We start from the raw sequence: 17986 nt of genomic DNA on the forward strand, positions 1-17986 counted from the left end.
ACCCAGGAGGGCCTCCCAGCACTATGCCAGCTAGATACAGTTTCAGAGAGGCTCACCATTGGAAAAGTGCTGTTTTTAGCAGTTTCCTTAATACTGGTTCTAATTTGGTTTGCCTTGTGTTCTGTGGGAATGCGTTCCAGAGCTAGGGTGCCAGAAAAGTAAACAACCGTCCTCTAATTCTAGTCCTCATGATTCTAGGGACTGCAAACAGTTGCTGGTAGTTAGATCGCAGTGTTCTAGTAGGTGGGAGTAGATTTTGAATCAATTTGGGATTTTATTAATGCATCGCTCTGTGGGCCATAAACAGTGCCTTAAAGTGCATCCTTTTGAGCTCTGGATGCCAGTGAAGGCACGCTATGGCCTTGGTTACTGAGTGATTTTGGCAATTTTCAGTCGGATGCATTCTGCAGTATTCTATATGACTTAGGCCATTTAATGACGGACTTGGGGTTGCCCAAGTACAAGGAATTCCCAAATTGAGTCTTGAAATGACCAAGCTTTGTGCTACTATCCTGGGCGATGGCTCTGGTAGCCATCTTAGCAGCTTTCTCAAGGTCCTGAGAGTGTCAAAGCAGGTTGGTGCCAATTTTTTAGTTGTGTTGCCACTGACAACTTGTCATCAAGCCAGATCCCAAACTTTTGACTTCTGATTTTGGGATAGGTTGACTGCCAAGGAACTCGGGCCAGTTCAATTCCATCCGTCTGGAGCAGTTGTATCCCACTATCATCATCTCAGTTGTCTCACTGTTTAATTTTAGGTTGCTTGCCACCATCCACTCTATAGCATGCTTAAGACAGTCATTGAGTGGGGGTGGAGATTTTGTCTGTTTGGTGGGAGAGGAAGATAATAATTTGAGTATCATCGACATAAGATATTGAGGAGAAACCATGTCTGTTTATGATTTCTTCCAAGAATATAATATACAGAATAAACAATGCGGGGCTCAGTGAGGACCACTGAGGGACCCCACAGTTTAAATGGTAAGTGTCTGATAGTGTTGTTTCCTCACAGCCTGGGAAGGTTCTGTTTTGGAGGAATGAAGTAAGCTATGGAAGTGCAGATCCAGATATTTCTACTTCCTTTAACCTTGTGATCCGCACCGGGTGTAGGATGTTGTCAAGTGCTGCACTGAAATTGAGAAGGATCAGAGCTGAAGACCCATCTAGATCTAAAATGGCTTTTGAGTCCTTCTGTGGCTGCAAGCAGAGCTATTTCCATGCTGCTTCCTGGACACAAGCCAGTCTGTGACGGGTGTTTTATGTCGTTAGTTTCCAAATATAATGAGAGACTCTTATTGAGATATTTGTCCAGGGCTTTGCTGGGTCCTGGAAAAAGGGACATTGGCCAATAGTTTTCCCATTTTACAGGGTCAGCTGATGGCTTTTTTAATAATGGCATGTTTCCATATTGCTGCCATGCTCTGTTAATCAAGTGAGCCTTTAAATATATTTATCCGCACAGAAATAACTGCTATCCCTCCTTTTAGCATAATGTCAGGGGGCGCAGGGTCTACGGGGGAGCCTGATTTTAGGGTTTTCAGACTCTCTTCAATGCCATTTCTGGAAACAAGTTGAAATTTCCCAGTAGGGTATGGGGGGCTTATAGTATTTTGTATCTTCTCCTAATGTGAGAAAGATATTGTTCACTCAAAGCTATGTGAGTTTTAACAATGGCCACATTATACTCTACACTGTGTGTGACTGGATGTGTGTATGATGCTTTGCACTGGAAGTCCAGGGACCTATTGCATGCACATTACTGTGTGTATTTTTAGAGCCACACCCTGGGCTGCCACCTAGTGATCTCTTTTAACTAGAGACTGTCACCCACTCTGGTCATAAAAATAGCATTAGCAATAACTGCATGCAAACCATAAAACAATCACTTGTGGGTTTGCTGCTTTTCCTTCATGTATTTGATAAACCTTTGCCTTTTATCATACATACAGAGGTCTTACCGGAATTACCAGAGTCAGTGAGTAGAAATTTTTTCAAATGATTGAATGTCACAAAAGAGTAGACATATGTTGATCATAGGTAACCGCTGTACCTAGGGAGGAACAGGAATCCAAAGCCCTGACAACAGCCAGCGGGGATTAGCTGAAACATGTAGGTATTATTTTACCACAAGGGGTATGCAGTTCCTACAGAAAAATTGAAAGGAAACTATTTTAACTCAGGCACACAGGCACACAAATCTACTCTAAGAGAGTCCATCTACACGCACCGCAGCTACACATATGGCACAAGAGCAAAAAGATATCCGTCAAAGAGCTCACTTGTGGGTGCCTGTTGAGCATTGCAGCGCCAGCCTAATGAGGACTAAACGCCTGATGATGAAGCATGCCACCTCTCAGGGTGTGTGAGGGCTCTTGCTCCAATCTGGGTCCTCAATCTTCTAACACTAACCTTCATATCAGCAGATATACTTTTGTAGTCATGCATTGATCTGCTGTAGTTATCCTCGATTTCGTAGTGTGAAAATCAAACTTTTGCAGAAAATATTTAGCTTTGCCTTGGAGCTATGAAATGTTTAATAGGATTCTCACAGTGCTGGTTACACCAAAGCTATTATCGTTCCGAATTATTGCAGTTTTTTAGGTCTAGCTTCCCAGAGCAGTTATTTGCAAGATTTATTGTTTAACAACAAAAGAGGGGGACAATGAGGGGACAATATTTATAGGGGTCCAGTGTGCATGTCCCAACGAACTGTTTCCCAACCGATTGCACAAAGTTCCCCTGAGGGTGGTATCTATGTAATAAAGAGTGGACTAACTTCCTCTCTCAGAAAGGGAGGTTGTATCTGGATGTCAGGGGCGATTGTCCCTTTTCGGAATTAGGGAAACCTCACACAACAGGTTGGTTCTATGACTGCTGTCACATTCCCAACCGGTCGCTTCGTGTCATCATCGGCTTCCTGCTCCTGCGTCAAGCCGGCACTGCAATGCCTGACGGGTAGCACTTAGTGCTACACTTTGTCGGAGATCTTTTATTCCAAAGCCGATGTTTGAGTGGGTGTGAGGGGCCCTAAACGTGAAGTAGTGAGCGTGACGTGTGGTGATTCTAAAAAAAGTTAGTGTAGTCTACTCTGGGTATTTTATTCCTGTAGCTACCTACTTTATTAAAACTAAGAGGGGTATGGGATTTCAGCCAACCTATGTGTGGGAAGCCCGTTCAACCCTCAACAAGTGATCTGGTCGACCTGTTTCATGCCATCACGGCAATTCATCAGGACCAAAAAAGGTGCTCATAAGCTTAAAAAGGAGCCCATTGTGGGCTGCAGGGTTAAATAGATACAACCTGTGGGGTCAGGATCTGGAACAGGAAGAGTTCCTGTGTTGTTGTCCGCCCTGCGGGGGAATGGGAAAAATTATATAACAACAAATATTGATAACTGCTTCCTGAGAAGTTATCAAGCAATCTTTATTTAGAACAACATTGTCTATACTTTCACCTGAATGGTGAGTATCTTATTTGCAGACTGAGGTAACCATCCGTATTTCCTCCCACTCACTTTGTGCAATCGGTTGGGAAACAAGATTTATTGTTACCAGTGTCCACAATATCCTTAGAGTGGGCTTTGGCTGTGCCCAGGAGTATTTCTCTTTCACCTCATACCATTGGCTGTTTGATGCACTATTTTACCTCTCATGGAGTCCCGGCATTGCAATGCAGCATAGACTATATTACCTTTCAAAAGTACTCTGAATCACAGCACTTTACATTCTTTACCTCATATTAAAATTGAATAGGTTTGTAAAGTGCTCGACTGTTCCATGGCGTTTTGGCAATGGCGTCCGAAAAAAGAACAGATCTATTAGGCAGAAATGATGATATTAAGAAATCTGCTTTTGTGAGAGGAGCCATGTTTTTAGCTGTTTCAAAAACTGCAGGAGGGTAGACGTTGCTTTGATACTTAGAGGGAGTGTGTTCCATAACTTTATGGTGACACCTGAGAAATTACTCCCACCCCCGTGGTTCTCTTAATTTTAGGACGCGCCATGCATTTCGTGTAGCTGGAACAGACGGATGTGCATGGCCTATACCAACAGAAAACTTTCCCCAAATAGTAAGGACCTATGTCATGAAGGGCTTTGTACGCTAAACTTGGCACTTTAAAAGCCACTCCTTTTCCCACAGGTAACTGATACAGCTAATTGGGAAACCGATGAGTGTTTGGAAATTTTCATCAGCAGTCAGGCAGCAGCATTTTGAAATGCCTGTAATTTGCTTAAGTGTCTTTTTTGAATGCCCAAACAAAGGGCATTACAGTAGCCAATCTTAGACAGCACCAAGGAGGTGATTAGGGAATTAACTGCAATATCTTTTTTTTAATGTTCTTAGAAAGTAGAAACATGCAGGGGTAGGTTGATTTATCTGCTCTGAAAGCAAGAGCTTGCCATAAAAATAATACCTAGGTTTCTAATCTTAGGTACATGAGCAGGTAGGGGACCTAGTTCCTGAGGCCACAAGGTGGGATTCCAGATAGTAGTGTATTTTACAAACAATAGAACCTCTGTTTTTTCTGAGTTTAATTTCAGACAGTTGTTGCCCATCCAACTCACCACTTCCTGCATACAAGATCTAAAACGATTTGCAACCTCTTCTGGATCTCTCTAGATTGATACTACAATCTGTTTATCATCTGCATATGATACAGTGGAGAAACCAAATTATCTGATCAGTTTGGCCAACGGAGCCACATATCCGTTATAGAGTGTCAGACTCAGGGACACACACTTTTTTATTTTTTTTTACATAGAAAGAAGTCATTTCTTTGTTTCCTCACGGAAGCAGGCTTCTTTTTAAAACAAATATTTTGTCAGGACAGATCTATAATTCATTAAAAAAAAAAGTTAAATTAAAACCTACTCTTTAAAAATTAGTTATTTATTGGTTTTCCAACTCCATATCCATAGGTATATAAAAACAATCCGAAACTGTCCGCCATGGACATAGTGTAGTCTCTGACAATGTATCAAGTAGGTGGGCACCAATTCTGTTTCATCATTGTCCATATCTTTACGAGATGCAGAGAACGTATTATGTGTTTGAGCACTACATTTAGCAATATGTCCTCCAACCCGTGCTTCCTTAGCCCCCCTTTATCTCTCGCTGTGTATGCCTTTCCAGATTCCACCCTTTTGTTGATCATAAGAAAAACCTCAATATCGCTAGTTGATCTTTATTCATAAATTGCCGTATAGAAAGATCAGTGGGCACTATACCTATTTCATGGTGACGCCATGAGCAGGTAGCTCTTTAGTGGGCTCCAGATGTTGCCTTGTCTTGATGTTGTCTGTAGAAGCTCTAAATACATTTCCAATTGCTTGTTACAGCACATCATAGAATCTATATATTGTTTGTGTCCGAGGGTTGCAGCAGCATCCTTCCCGCTTTTTCCTAGCAGTATTGCAAGTGTGGGGTGGAGATGTCTTTTACGTAGCCTAGCAAAACAATTTTGGGGTCTAGCTGTATCTCACAGTGCTCATCATCATCAAATGCTTTTATTCTTCAAATCGCCATAAAAAGATTATTACATAAATACACCAATTTACGATACAAAACAGATGATAAAATCATAGTGCGGATAGAAAACAATATAAAGACTAACTGAATTGCCAATTAAATATATCCAAAGAAATTCTTGCATTAAGTATCTCACAGTCCATCATGCCAAATAGTGTGGGCAGACCTCTCACTAATATGACATGACCCTATCAAAGGTACAGTCTAAATGTTGAAAGTTAGCTTTAGGGGTACCACATCTGCCCACATTGAATGCTCTTTAATGCCAAACTTTCATGGCGATAGGGGTATATATAATATGCTCTCTATATAAATTTATAATGAATAATGCGCAGTCTGCTACATATAGAGACCATGCCTGTTTTAGCGTAGCAGAATTGCCAATTTGCAAATGGCATCTCCACTCTTAGTTCCTGTCCCCATTTTATATGAGCCAAGTGTGTGCTCCCCTTTATTTCTCCTTGTAGTGTGCAATAAAGCATTGAGATCAATTGTTTGGTGGACATGGTTGTGACTATCTTTTCTAGTGTGTACAATGTAACCGGTTTCTGGGGGTGGGAGAGAAACATTGATTTACAGGCCTCCCGGATTATGTAAGGGGTCAATCTGTCTGTACTATATTCTTGTAGCATGCTGAAGTTACTATTTTTGTAAATATCTCACCCTTCTCGCAGTCCCAAGTAAATTAGTTGAGTTTGTGCTTTAGGTTCATGTGTTACAGGAAGTTTCAAGTGATAATGGATGGGTAGGCATGGCAAGTAATGCATCTCCAACTCGCCTTTCTCCCTAAATTCCATTCCTTGACAGCACAGGTTGCAATATCTGACCTCACTCATTGGTCTCTGAGTAGGTCTCTGAGTGGGTGCATGAATGTCTGAGCGAGTCAATGATTAGGACTGTGAGTGTCTGAAAGGGCCTATGAGTGAGTGTCTGAGTGGGTCTGTGAGTGAATGTGTCAGTTTCTGAGTGGGCGTCTGAATGTCCGAGTATGTCTGTGAGTGGGCACATGAGTCTCTCATTGGGGCTCTGAGTGGGTGTGTGAGTGTCTGAGTTGGTCTGTGAAAAGGAGTATGAGTATCTGCTTGAGTCTGTGAGAGGGTGCATAAGTGACATAGTGCATCTGTCAGTAGGAGCGTCAATCTCAGAGTTGGTCTGTGAGTGGGTGTGTGATGGTCTAAGTGAGATTGAGGGTGGGTGTATAAGCATATATTTTTTTATTTGCTCGGAGATATTTGTGAAGTTGCTGTGATATATATTCATGAAATCATCACAACATTACCTAGGTAGGCCACGCTGAAAGTTGTGGCGAACTCGTGAACACCACAAGTGGGAAAAGACCTGTTTTTTTACATTTTATACTCATAGACCCTTTATTGCTCTCATGAAGTCAGGGGACATCCAACCTGACCCCCGATGCCACTTTCTGCCATTTGGTTTTAGCCCCGGGGAGTGTTCCGTTGAGGTAAAATGGAGCTGCAACACTCTGCTTAGGTTGCAGCCAACCATTCACGGCATTCCTGTTGCTGGGTGCATTCGCCATTAATCGCAAAATCGTCATGAATTTGCAGTGATAGCAGATAAACAAATTGAGTTTTCCTTTAATTTCTCAACAACTACTGAACGGATTTACACCAAATAAGTGAACGCATAACCAAGTCTACTTTTCTGTAGACTTGGTTACATATTACATATATATAAGAGCAGGAGAGACAGAGATATAAAGAGAAGATATATAACAGGTAATCGTTTAATATACTCCTAAATTGTCATTGAGGTGTTCTGGGAACATTATGAAGCGAGGCTGAGGGATTAGTGGTTTCTTTTTAGGTGTCACCAGAGCCTGTAGATGTTAATAGAGGACAATATTACACGTTACACATCATGTAAATTTTGAGCGACATTATTTGAGATGTATTAATAAACGTGTTTTTTCCAAACAGGTGTGTTTAATGGAAACAGTTGGTGAAATAATGCATTTTGCAACTGTAAAACAAAAAAAGACAAAGAAAAGGAGCAAAATAATATGCAATTAAGAATTCAGAAAAGACAACAACCAGTGCTCTGTTAGAGAACACATTATGTCTGTACAGGGAGGCGATGTTGAAGCTGTTCGCTGTAAGGAACAATTAACAATGGGCATTCGCCGAAATTAGAAAGTTTAGGTGTTTACCTTTCATTAATACCATGTGGATTAACACATTGGCAACAGTAAAGCTGTGTGTAGTGAACTGGGGCCCTCGTTATGAAGATGAAACCCATTACTTCAAATGGAAGCATAAAATCTTTTTTTTAATGTCCCCAGCGACAATATTCATTAAAAAAAAAACTAGAGTCTGGATACTGCTGCGACTGTACAGCCGATAAATCAGGTAAAAATATGACTCACAGTATAAAGGGAAAACGTTTATTGAAACTGTAATGCATAGATCAAGCCGAGAGAATGAGCTCTGGAATGTAAATCTAGAACAATAGAGCCAATTGAGGAACACAAAAGGAGGTGTAGGTCAGTCTTTAGCACCTTTTCCGGCTTAATATGGAAATCCGATGAGCTTGAAAACTTGAGCTAAAACTTTAAAAGATGTTGGCTTTGAAATTGATATACACAAGTATAAAAATAGAAAGCAATGTACATCAAACAGAAAACCTGAACATCAGACTTTAGGCCAAAGAGGTCCATTAAGGATATCATTCAAGTTATCGCTTTGCCAGAGGATGGCTGGGTGTGGACACCTAAAAAGCTTGTTTTAGATAATCACAGAACACCCTCCCCCCTTCTAAGTCCCACTCACCTAGCACGTCATGTGACCCAAAAGAACCATTTGTCCGCAAAAGAAACTAAAATAGTCTGTAAACCCAATCATAAAGCTTCTGTTCGTTTCTCATAATATTACTTGGTAGCTAATCGCTCAGAATGGGTTAGTGATACCAACATGATAATGCTAGTACAGCATGAATGATGCGTTCGAACCACAGCAGTAAACATACAGCATGCTGGTTCCTTTTTCAGGGGTAATTTTTTTGCAGAGTTATGTAGCGCGAACTCGGCCAGAAGGCATTGGAGCTCTTTACATGAGCACAAGTTATGTTACACAAGGACACATTCATTTTCAGTTGGCATGGGGAGATTAAGTGATTTGCCCAGAATCACAGGATGCTGAGCCAACGCTGAGGCTCGAACCCAGTTCCCTAGCTCCAAAGTTGGCATCTCTGGCCATTAGGCCCCATCCGCTCATGCTGTTGGTTCATACTACTATTGGCAAACCATAGTCATGATGCCCGTAGAACAAAAGAGTTTTGTTACCAGTGTATAAGTAGAGTCTTCATTTTGTTATTCAGAGGCACAAATTAAAGGGGCCTAGCTCTCCAAATAGTGCTTAATTTGTGCTGATGGTTCCAAGTGGTGGGCACCTGAACTCCTATTTGGGGACCAAGATTTCTTTTCCATCATCACGCTTTGACACAGAGCATAAAAAAGACAATGACAAGTGGCTGAAAGGTGGAGGAAGAGAAATGTAAGTAAAACAATGGCGAAGACCGAAAGCATTGATGAGTATAACTTGCAATTAAGACAAGCTGACAGAAGTGTAGGGTGGCATCTTTGGTGTTCGGTACCCCAGGCATTCAACAGTGGCGGCAGCAGGGGCTCCAAGGAAAACTGTTGGCCTTTCCATTTTTTTTTATTCGCAAATACTGCGCCAATTACAAATAAATCATGAATTCCCTGTTGCAACAGTTAGCAATGGAACTGCATGGAACTCTTTTGTTTTGAAGGAGAGCCACAGGTGAGGATAACTTCCCTTAGAAACTGCTCATCGGTTAAATACATTGTGTAGTGTAAGGAAGGTCGAAGAGGGTATTTATAGACTTAAAAAAAACAGATTTCCCTTCCAGGACTGTAAGTAACAAATACCGAGCAGGCGACAACCTTCAGCTGCATGAGCCTTTATCCTGCTAGGAATTCAGGGCCAGGGAAACTACAAATGGCTGCAGTAAGAGGGATGAAATTCCAAACACTGCAGGATGCCTGGAGCTAAACTGCAACATAATGAATGCTAACGGGTACATGAGAGTACTGTGGAACAGAATAGTTAATGTATGTGTAACTTGACTCTGGCTCGCCTCTGTGAAAAGGATTAACTCACACTAATCTTCCAAGGCCACTGCTAGCCTGTTCCCACTGCTAGCCTGTTTCCTTCAACAGCGTACAACCCGTAGAAGTGACACCATCAGTAGCAGTGGTGCTGGAACAAGAGTGGGGGTGCTGCCATGAATGTTACATCACTGAAGTAGGGATTGAAAAAAAATCAAGTATCACACAAAGAACAACTAAAGCAAATGAGTCATGACCATTTGGCAAGCAGGGCCGTACTGGGAATGCAAACCGGCCCTGGCAATTTAGTTGGACCTGGCTGCTGGGTTAGGGGGGTGCATTGGGAGGTACAGAGGGCCTATATTACAACCCCGTTAACAACAACGGCCCTGCAAGTGTCCATAACCGGCCCCTGCCCTGGCGGCCCACCGGGGAAACGCCCAGTGCATGCTACGGCCAGTCCGGCCCTGTTGGCAGGGGAGTGGTATGAAACATGTTAGAGCATATTGTTGCAAATGTATTACTAAAGGATTGTGGGATAGCGCACCGTCATTTATATACAGCATATTTTAAGTTTTACTGATAAAACTATATAAAGCAAAACAGACAATGTGTGGAAATTGTGGTTCAGCAAATATTTACCATTTGCACATCCACAAGTACAGTGTCTTGATTTGTTTTGATCTTTTTAAAATCTTTTTTTCCATCGCACTTCAGAATTACAAAATATGTGTGTCAGTTGTGCTTTCCTAGAAAAAACCTGACACCCTACAGCCTTTCCCCTCACACTCTCTAAACCACAGTATGATTGTTAGATATTTCACTTCACAAAAGTCTTTACTTTTGCAGTTAAATAGAGAAAAGCAACCACCAACCTCAATGTTTAAAGAATAAGCAGACGATTTGCAGCAGACATAGCCTGACCTTTGACCTCTGTCTTTGAACACAGCAAATGTGACAAAATAAAAAGAACATGTAAATGTATCTTTAATGATCGTTTATCTTCAGAACTCCAGCATTTATAGTTTGTGGGTGCTGCATCTCTTACCCACACCACTACTTCCAGCGCCTATGACCAACAACATAGCTGCCCAGTGGATGCTCTTCTGCTAAGACATTACAGCCTGCATGGAGAACATGCCCAGGCTCCCCGTTCCTGGCTGAGCATCGAACCACAATGCTCAGACCTATCACAACTGTGATTGGTCAGGGGAGCCTGGGTGCTTCCTGGTTCACGAGTCCTGACGGAAGAGAGACGCAGCAGGATAATGTGCGTTTGTTTCCTTTTTTCTTTTTTACATTCCCCCCCACTCTGCCACCCCCCGATCTGTGCTGGCTTCATGTGTAGATACCTCTGGACCTGTGCTCAATAGAGCGCAAACTCACCTTCCATAAGGCCCTGAAGACTTGGCTTTTCTGTGAATGATCCCCTTGCAGCCTTATCATTTTACGGTGTCTGTTGCAGCACTGAGAGGCCTCCGGGTAGCCATGCGCTATACAAAAACACTAGACTAGAGGTCAAATCCACTCTTGATTGCTTCATCATGGAGAGCCAACAATATTTTATTTATAAACATGTGTTAAGAAAAGGGCTTAAAAACTCAAATAATATGCCTTATTTTTATTTGTATTTGTATTTGGTATTTAATAAAGCACGAACTGCCGCTCCAGAAGGAGCATCCTGGCGCTAAGGGAAATCAGAGGCACAACAGTGAGAACTAAATGGTGGACATTACATAGGCATCAAGCAAATTGAAAATCCAGGTTTTTAGTTGTCTCCTGAAAGAGCTCTCTAGATCCAGGAGTCTAACAGCCCGATTGTTAGACCTGACATCATTGGCTTGAGTCTCTCCTCCATTTTTTCTGTTTGCCTCTACTGTTTTACGATGTTTTGCTGGTATATGCTTTGGGCGCCGTGTCACTGCTGATCAGTGTCATAGCGCAAGTGCTCCCGATGTTAAATTGATGTATCTATTGTATCCATGTTTGGCTTGTTTGGTTTACTGTCAGTCCCTAGTCTAGTGCACCAGGAGTGCCGGGGCTTGTAAATACAAATGCCGCTCGTGGGCTTGCAGCACGTGTTGTGCCACCCACAGGAGCGGCCTCGTAAAAGAATGTCTACGGGTCGGTCATTGCGAGACCCACGTGCAGTCTTGTGCTGTCACGCAGGCTGCGCAAGTATACCTACTTGCCAGCCCTCCAAACCTTCCCTTGGCTTCATGTTAGTCGCCCCTATGGTAGGCCTTCGGGCAGGGTGCATTGTAAGTCTGAGGTAGGACACGCCTGACCAAGTTGGCATGTCCTGATAGTGAATTACCGCCATCGTGGTCCTTCACTATTGCGAGGTAGCCTGCTCTCCGTTGATTAGAATGGGCCGCCGGGATTATTAGTACTATGATCCTAGCTGGCTCGGGGAGCATGGTGCAATGTCGAGTTTGGTATCCCTGAACTCGGGGTTCAATTACGCATCCGTTGGTGTGGATGGTTTTTGGACTCTGGGTCCGAAAATAGCACTTTTAGAAAGTGTCTATTTTCTTGTCTAACCATATCTGGTCTCTGCTGGTCTTACGTGTGTGTGACAGGAGCTGGGTGGCTCCAAGAGGTCTGGATGAGTCAGTGTGGGATGAGTGGGACATTTACGTTGAGAGTAGGGGGAGAGTAGTTGTTGATAGCCTGCCTTGCCTGATACAATGCTGGCTCCACCTCCTGCCAAGCGACTGATGGCTCTGTGCCTGCCATGGACGATCCTAGCCCCACCTCCTGCCAGGAGGGCGATAGCTCTGCTCCTGCCAGTATCAATGCTGGCTCCACCTCCTGCGGGGCGTCTGAGGACTCAGCCCGGCTCAATGAATAGGCCAGGTGCTACTGCCTAGCTCCACCCACCACAGACCCAGGATGTTGGGAAATCCCCGGCATAGACAAAGGGATCAAAGACGAAAAGGGGTATAAGAGAAGGACCCCTGAACTAGGAAATCAGATCACTTCTGACAAGGAACCCTGTAACCAAGGACAAGAGGCCTGCTGATCTAAAGGACTGCCTACCCCTTCTGCCAGTGTGCTGTTGTTGGGGGAATCCTGCAGTGCTTCTTTATTTTTGCCAAGGAACCAGGAGAGAGGAACTGTGTGTGTACTCTCACGCTTGCTAAGAAAATCTCCAAGGACTGGAAGAGTGCCAGTCTCCTGCTGAAGTCACAGGGCTAAAAGACTTCACCTGCTAAAAGTGCTATTTGCTGGAAGTGTGAATCCAGCACCTCTGAAAGAACCAGCAATCACGACGACCGGACGGTGGGCCCGACCGACGCCAGCAGCAACGCCAGTGAGTGGGAGTACGGCTCTAGCTCCAGAGGACCTCGTGTCTGCACCGCTGCTGATCGCATCACCCGTGTGCCCCTTCGACGCCGTGAGCGCTGCTCACTCTGTGCAACTGCATCATCGACGACGCCTGCTGAGGCCTGATCGACACCGAAGACGCGACGCCGGATTGCTCGACGCCGCTGATCATCGTGTGCTTCATTTTCCTAAGGTACTGTGTTGTTGGGGGTCCGTGTGACTCCAGGCCCGACGTAGCGCTCCTCGCGGTCGCCGCCGAACCTGTGGATTAACTTTGCCTCAACGTTGTGTAACTCCCGTGTGAGTTACCCTGTTGCTAAGAACTGTGTTTCCAAGAAGAAGATTTGCTTGATACTAAAAGACTTTTGTGCTAAAGAAGAAACTACCTTTGAACTATCCTTTTTCCTTCCCGAACGTATTTATTCCGATTGTGTACAGTTTTGCCGTTATTTGGTCTTGTGCTAAGCCTTATATAAAAATACTTATTTTTATAATACTACGGTGTCGTGTCCATTTGTAGTGTATTCACTGTATTACTGTATGTGGTCATAATTGCTTAACGCACAGCCTCTGAGATAAGCCTGTTCTGCTCTGCCAAGCTACCAAGGGGGTGAGCAGGGGTTATCAAAGGGTGTGATCCCCTTGCCCTGACTAGAAAAGGAGTGTCCCTATTTGTCAGAAGTGTATACCTCTGCCAACGAGAGACAGCCGGTTCTAACACCGATTCATGAAGCTAAATTGCGCTCGCAAAGGGCCAGATTCTGAGAATCTGGCCCTTTGCGAGTGCAATTTTTGCATTTGGGATTCATCATCCCAAATGCAAAAAATCGCTATTTGCGAAATCGCATATTTGCGAGGAATTGGATTTAAGGACTCTCTATTATAGATTCCTTAAATGCAATTCATTAATCAATTGGAAATTGCGAATTCGCAATATTTGGTCGCTATTTACCACGAAGTCTGACTAAGTAGTAAATAGCGAAAAAATAGTAAAAAGCACTTTAGTGCATTTTTTTCTGTTGCATGTTACACACACACATGTCCTTTGGACGTGTGTGTGCGCAGCACCTGTTTAAATTTGCATTTCAGGGGTGCTACAGGGTGTCCTTTGGACACCCCTGGCACCCTTGAAATCGCTATCTTATTTGCGATTAGCTAATTGCTAATCGCAAATAAGGAATACTCCCATTCATTCCTAAGGGCCTTTACGCCCATAGGAATGAATGGGGAGTATTCCTTATTTGCGATTAGCAATTTGCTAATCGCAAATAAGGATTGTGTAGGAATCGCAATTTATTTTACGATTCCTACATGAATCCCGTTTTGCGAGTCTGTAATAGTGATTCCTTATGAATCGCTATTACAGATTCGCAAAACGGGTCTTTGATGAATCTAGCAGTAAGTTCTTTAGGCATGGCATTCCAAGCTTTAGAGGCCAGGACAGTGAGTTTTCCCCCCTTGGTTTTGTAGTGGAATTTGGGGATGGTGATTAAGTTACAACCTACTGATCTCAAAACTCTGGTAGGATTGTAACGGGTGTATCTTCTTGAGAGATACATTGGGCTGATGTTGCTGAGAGCTCGGAAGGTGGTCAGAAGGATTTTAAACAGGATCCTTTTATGAAGGGGCAGCCAGTGCAGAGTCCTAAGGGCTGGGGATGCAGAGGATTTTTTAGGTAATTGTATTACCAGTCTTGCAGCAGCGTGTTGCACGCTCTCCAGTTTTTTTAACAGAACCTTTTTAACCCTTGCCATAAGACGGTTGCAATAATCAAGGCGGGAGAGTATGAGTGCCACTGCCACCGTCTTTCTCGATTCAGTAGGGAGAAAATCAAAAAAATTCTTTAGAGATTTTATAATGCTAAAGCAACTTCCCGCATCGTTCCTTACATGATGGTCAAAGGACAGTGAGGAATCAAAAAGGACACCCAGATTTCTGGCTACTTCCACAGAACTAGGCGGCGCGGTGGTACCCTCTGGCCACCATTTACTTGTGCTGAAATTGACATGTTTACCCATGGGCAGTATCTCCGTGTTGTTAGCGTTACATTTCAGGTGGTCATTTTCCAACCACAAAAAAACGTCCGTCAGGCAGTTCTGAAAGTTCTGTTCAGCATTTGTGGAGTTCTTATCTAAGGATGCAATCAATTGAGTATCATCGGCGTACGATGTTACTAGTATCCATATGATTCAATTAAAGTGATAAGGGGCACCATGTAAATATTAAATAGCAATGGACTCAAAATAGAGCCTTGCGGAACTCCAGATGTGACCTTTTATTTTCGTTCGAGAGGAAGGGTCCCAATGAGATGGTTTGTGTTCTCTCAGATAAGAAAGAGCTTATGCAGACGGAGGCAACCTCTGTAATACCTTTTTCTCTCAGCCGACCAATCAGTATTTTATGGGAAATGGTATCGAACGCAGCCGATAGATCTAATAATATCAAGACGGCATTTTTCCTTCATCCTGTAAAAGTTTGATCGAGTCGGTGAGTTCGATGAGGGCCGTTTCAGTGGAATGCCTTGAGCGAAAGCCCAACTGCTGAGGATGTAGAATATTATGCATTTCGACAAAGTTCTTGAGCTCTTGGTGGACCATATATTATCTGTTATCTTCCCAATAACTGGGAGGAGAGATATTGGTCGTAGATTGGAAAGGTCAGTTGTATTTTTTATTTAGTTTTTTCATTAACGGTTTCACTATTGCTTTTTTCCAATCAGAAGGAACAGTACCTGAACTTAGTGAGGCATTGACTATAACATTTATGATGGGATTAACTACATCAATTATCTGGTGAAGAATCAGCGGGGGCAGAAGTCAGAGGGCGCTCCCGATTTGCAGGCCATGATGGCTTCGCGAGTTTGTAAAAGAGAAACTGGTTTAAACATACTAAAAGTGTGAGCCGTTGTCACCATGGTATCATTGGGGCCTTGCGTGGAGGGCAGAGGGATGGATGGGAAATCCCCCTGTAGAAGTTTAATTTTGTCCTCAAAGTAGTCAGCAATCTGGTTGCATAGACCTTGAGACGGCGGAATTTCAGATTGAAGGGCTTTCAGGTGGGTGAAAGATTTCACTATGGAGAAAACAGTTTTATGTTTTTGTTGGGCATCTTTAATGGCTGTGGTATAATAGTCCTTCTTGGCAATTTTAATGTTAGAAAAATATGTATTCCTATGTTTCAGAAAGAGAGCTTTCGCTATTGGGTCATAAGTTTTTCTCCATTTGCGTTCACTTTTTTTGCACAATAGATGTGTTTCAGCAAGGGACTGTGTGTACCAGGGGGCACTTATCTTTTTCTTTTTCTCCTTTGTAGAGGGGCGCTTTGGGGGAACAAGGTCTTCAATAACTTGCTGCATCCATGTGTGGAAGGTTTTTGAATCTTGGACCGCTTCACCAGACAGGCTGGGGGCCTGAGGCTGCAGCGGAGGCTTAAGCTTAATGGTTTCGGCAACCGCCATCCAGTTCGGATTGGATAGAGGCTGCTGGATTGCTTTTACTATTTTAAAAGGGTGGAGCACGCTAATGTTGAACGGGATAAAACAATGATCCGTCCAAATTTGCGGAATAGGCATATGTGTCACAAGTGAGGGTAGGTTTGAACAGACCCCATCGAGAGTGTGTCCTGGACAGTGAGTGGCCTGGACCTGAAATTAGGTTATGACCTCAGCAGGATTGTATAACGCCATGACCCATTAATATAGTGTCCTAGCACTTCCTTCATCAGACAGACTTATTGTATGGTTTTCAGATTCTATCACTTTGTTGTATGTTGTTTGGTAGTGTTTGGTTGAGTATGGTTATTCCACAGTTGTTCAACGTTTATTTTAGTACTGATATGTGTGAGTGGGCAGCTTCTGTGTTCACTTTTATTGGATAGCAATGACAGTCATGGGCGAACTGCGAACCAAAAGCAGTGTTGGCAAATTGTTGCCTTCCTGTCTCTTTCATGCCTCTCCCTTTCTCTCTTGCTCTTTTGGCTGCTGCCATTGAATCAGGGAGGTGGAGATGGAGGCAGTGGCATCTGTCATTCAAAAACCAGCATCTAATGGCTCAAAGCCATTGTATTCTCCCTCTCCCGGGGAAATGCCCCATGGAACCAATAGCCAATCTGGCTATGTAGATATTACATTCTAGATTTAGCTATTTTCATGTGCTAAACAGTTTTTTCAGTGGCAGTTTCTTTGTGAGGGCGGGGGAAGATTTGCCCCTCCCCGCCCGCTGTCAGCCACGTTAAAGCAATGGGAACAATAAAATGGCAATGAAATTATTTAATTGCCATTTTATTATTCACAAAGTGCCCACAGACGTCAGCCTGCCCAGGAGCAACTGGGATGATGGAGGGGCGTGCCCTCTGCTGTTCCGAGGACTGGTGACGTGGCTGACCTGAAACTGCAACGCGCGCAAGTCAGTTGGCCGGCTGTCTAGAGCCAGCCAAACTGACATGCGCACTTTGTAGTAAGGGTGGGCGGCCAGCTACGCTCCGTGCATTTTGCGTAGCGGGCATAGCCAGGCGGCACTACGCGCGCTCCGCAGACGGTGCGTAGCCGGCAGCCACCGCCTCCCTCCCGCCCTCCCTAAATACTTCAATAATGGATAGAAAGCTTTTAAAAACACTTACCTTGTCCGCTGCGTCCCCGGGGCTCCTTCTCGCCGTCCCTGGATTTGCGCCGCCATTTCGAATACTAATGCGCATTAGTATTCAAAATGGCGGCGCGAATCCAGGGACGGCGAGAGGGAGCCCCGGGGACGCGGCGGACAAGGTAAGTGTTTTTAAAAGCTTTCTATCCTTTTATTGCAGTATTTAGGGAGGGCGGGAGGGAGGCGGGCGGCGCGTAGTGGGGCTACGCGGAGTGAGCGGGTGGGCGTAGTTTTGTGCCCACTTCGCGTAGCTCCGCGTAGCCCCACTCCGCACACTACGACCATGGTTACTTTGTAGGTCTCCACATAGCTGTCTTACACAGCTTGGTGGAGACCAAGCAAAGGCCTACAGGGCCTAAAGAAGCGTCCAACTAGGACGCTCCATCCAATCCAGGCGGTG

The sequence above is a fragment of the Lissotriton vulgaris genome, chromosome 3_1 (genome assembly GCF_964263255.1).
Source record: "Lissotriton vulgaris chromosome 3_1, aLisVul1.2, whole genome shotgun sequence".
In the NCBI taxonomy this organism is placed as follows: Eukaryota; Metazoa; Chordata; class Amphibia; order Caudata; family Salamandridae; genus Lissotriton; species Lissotriton vulgaris.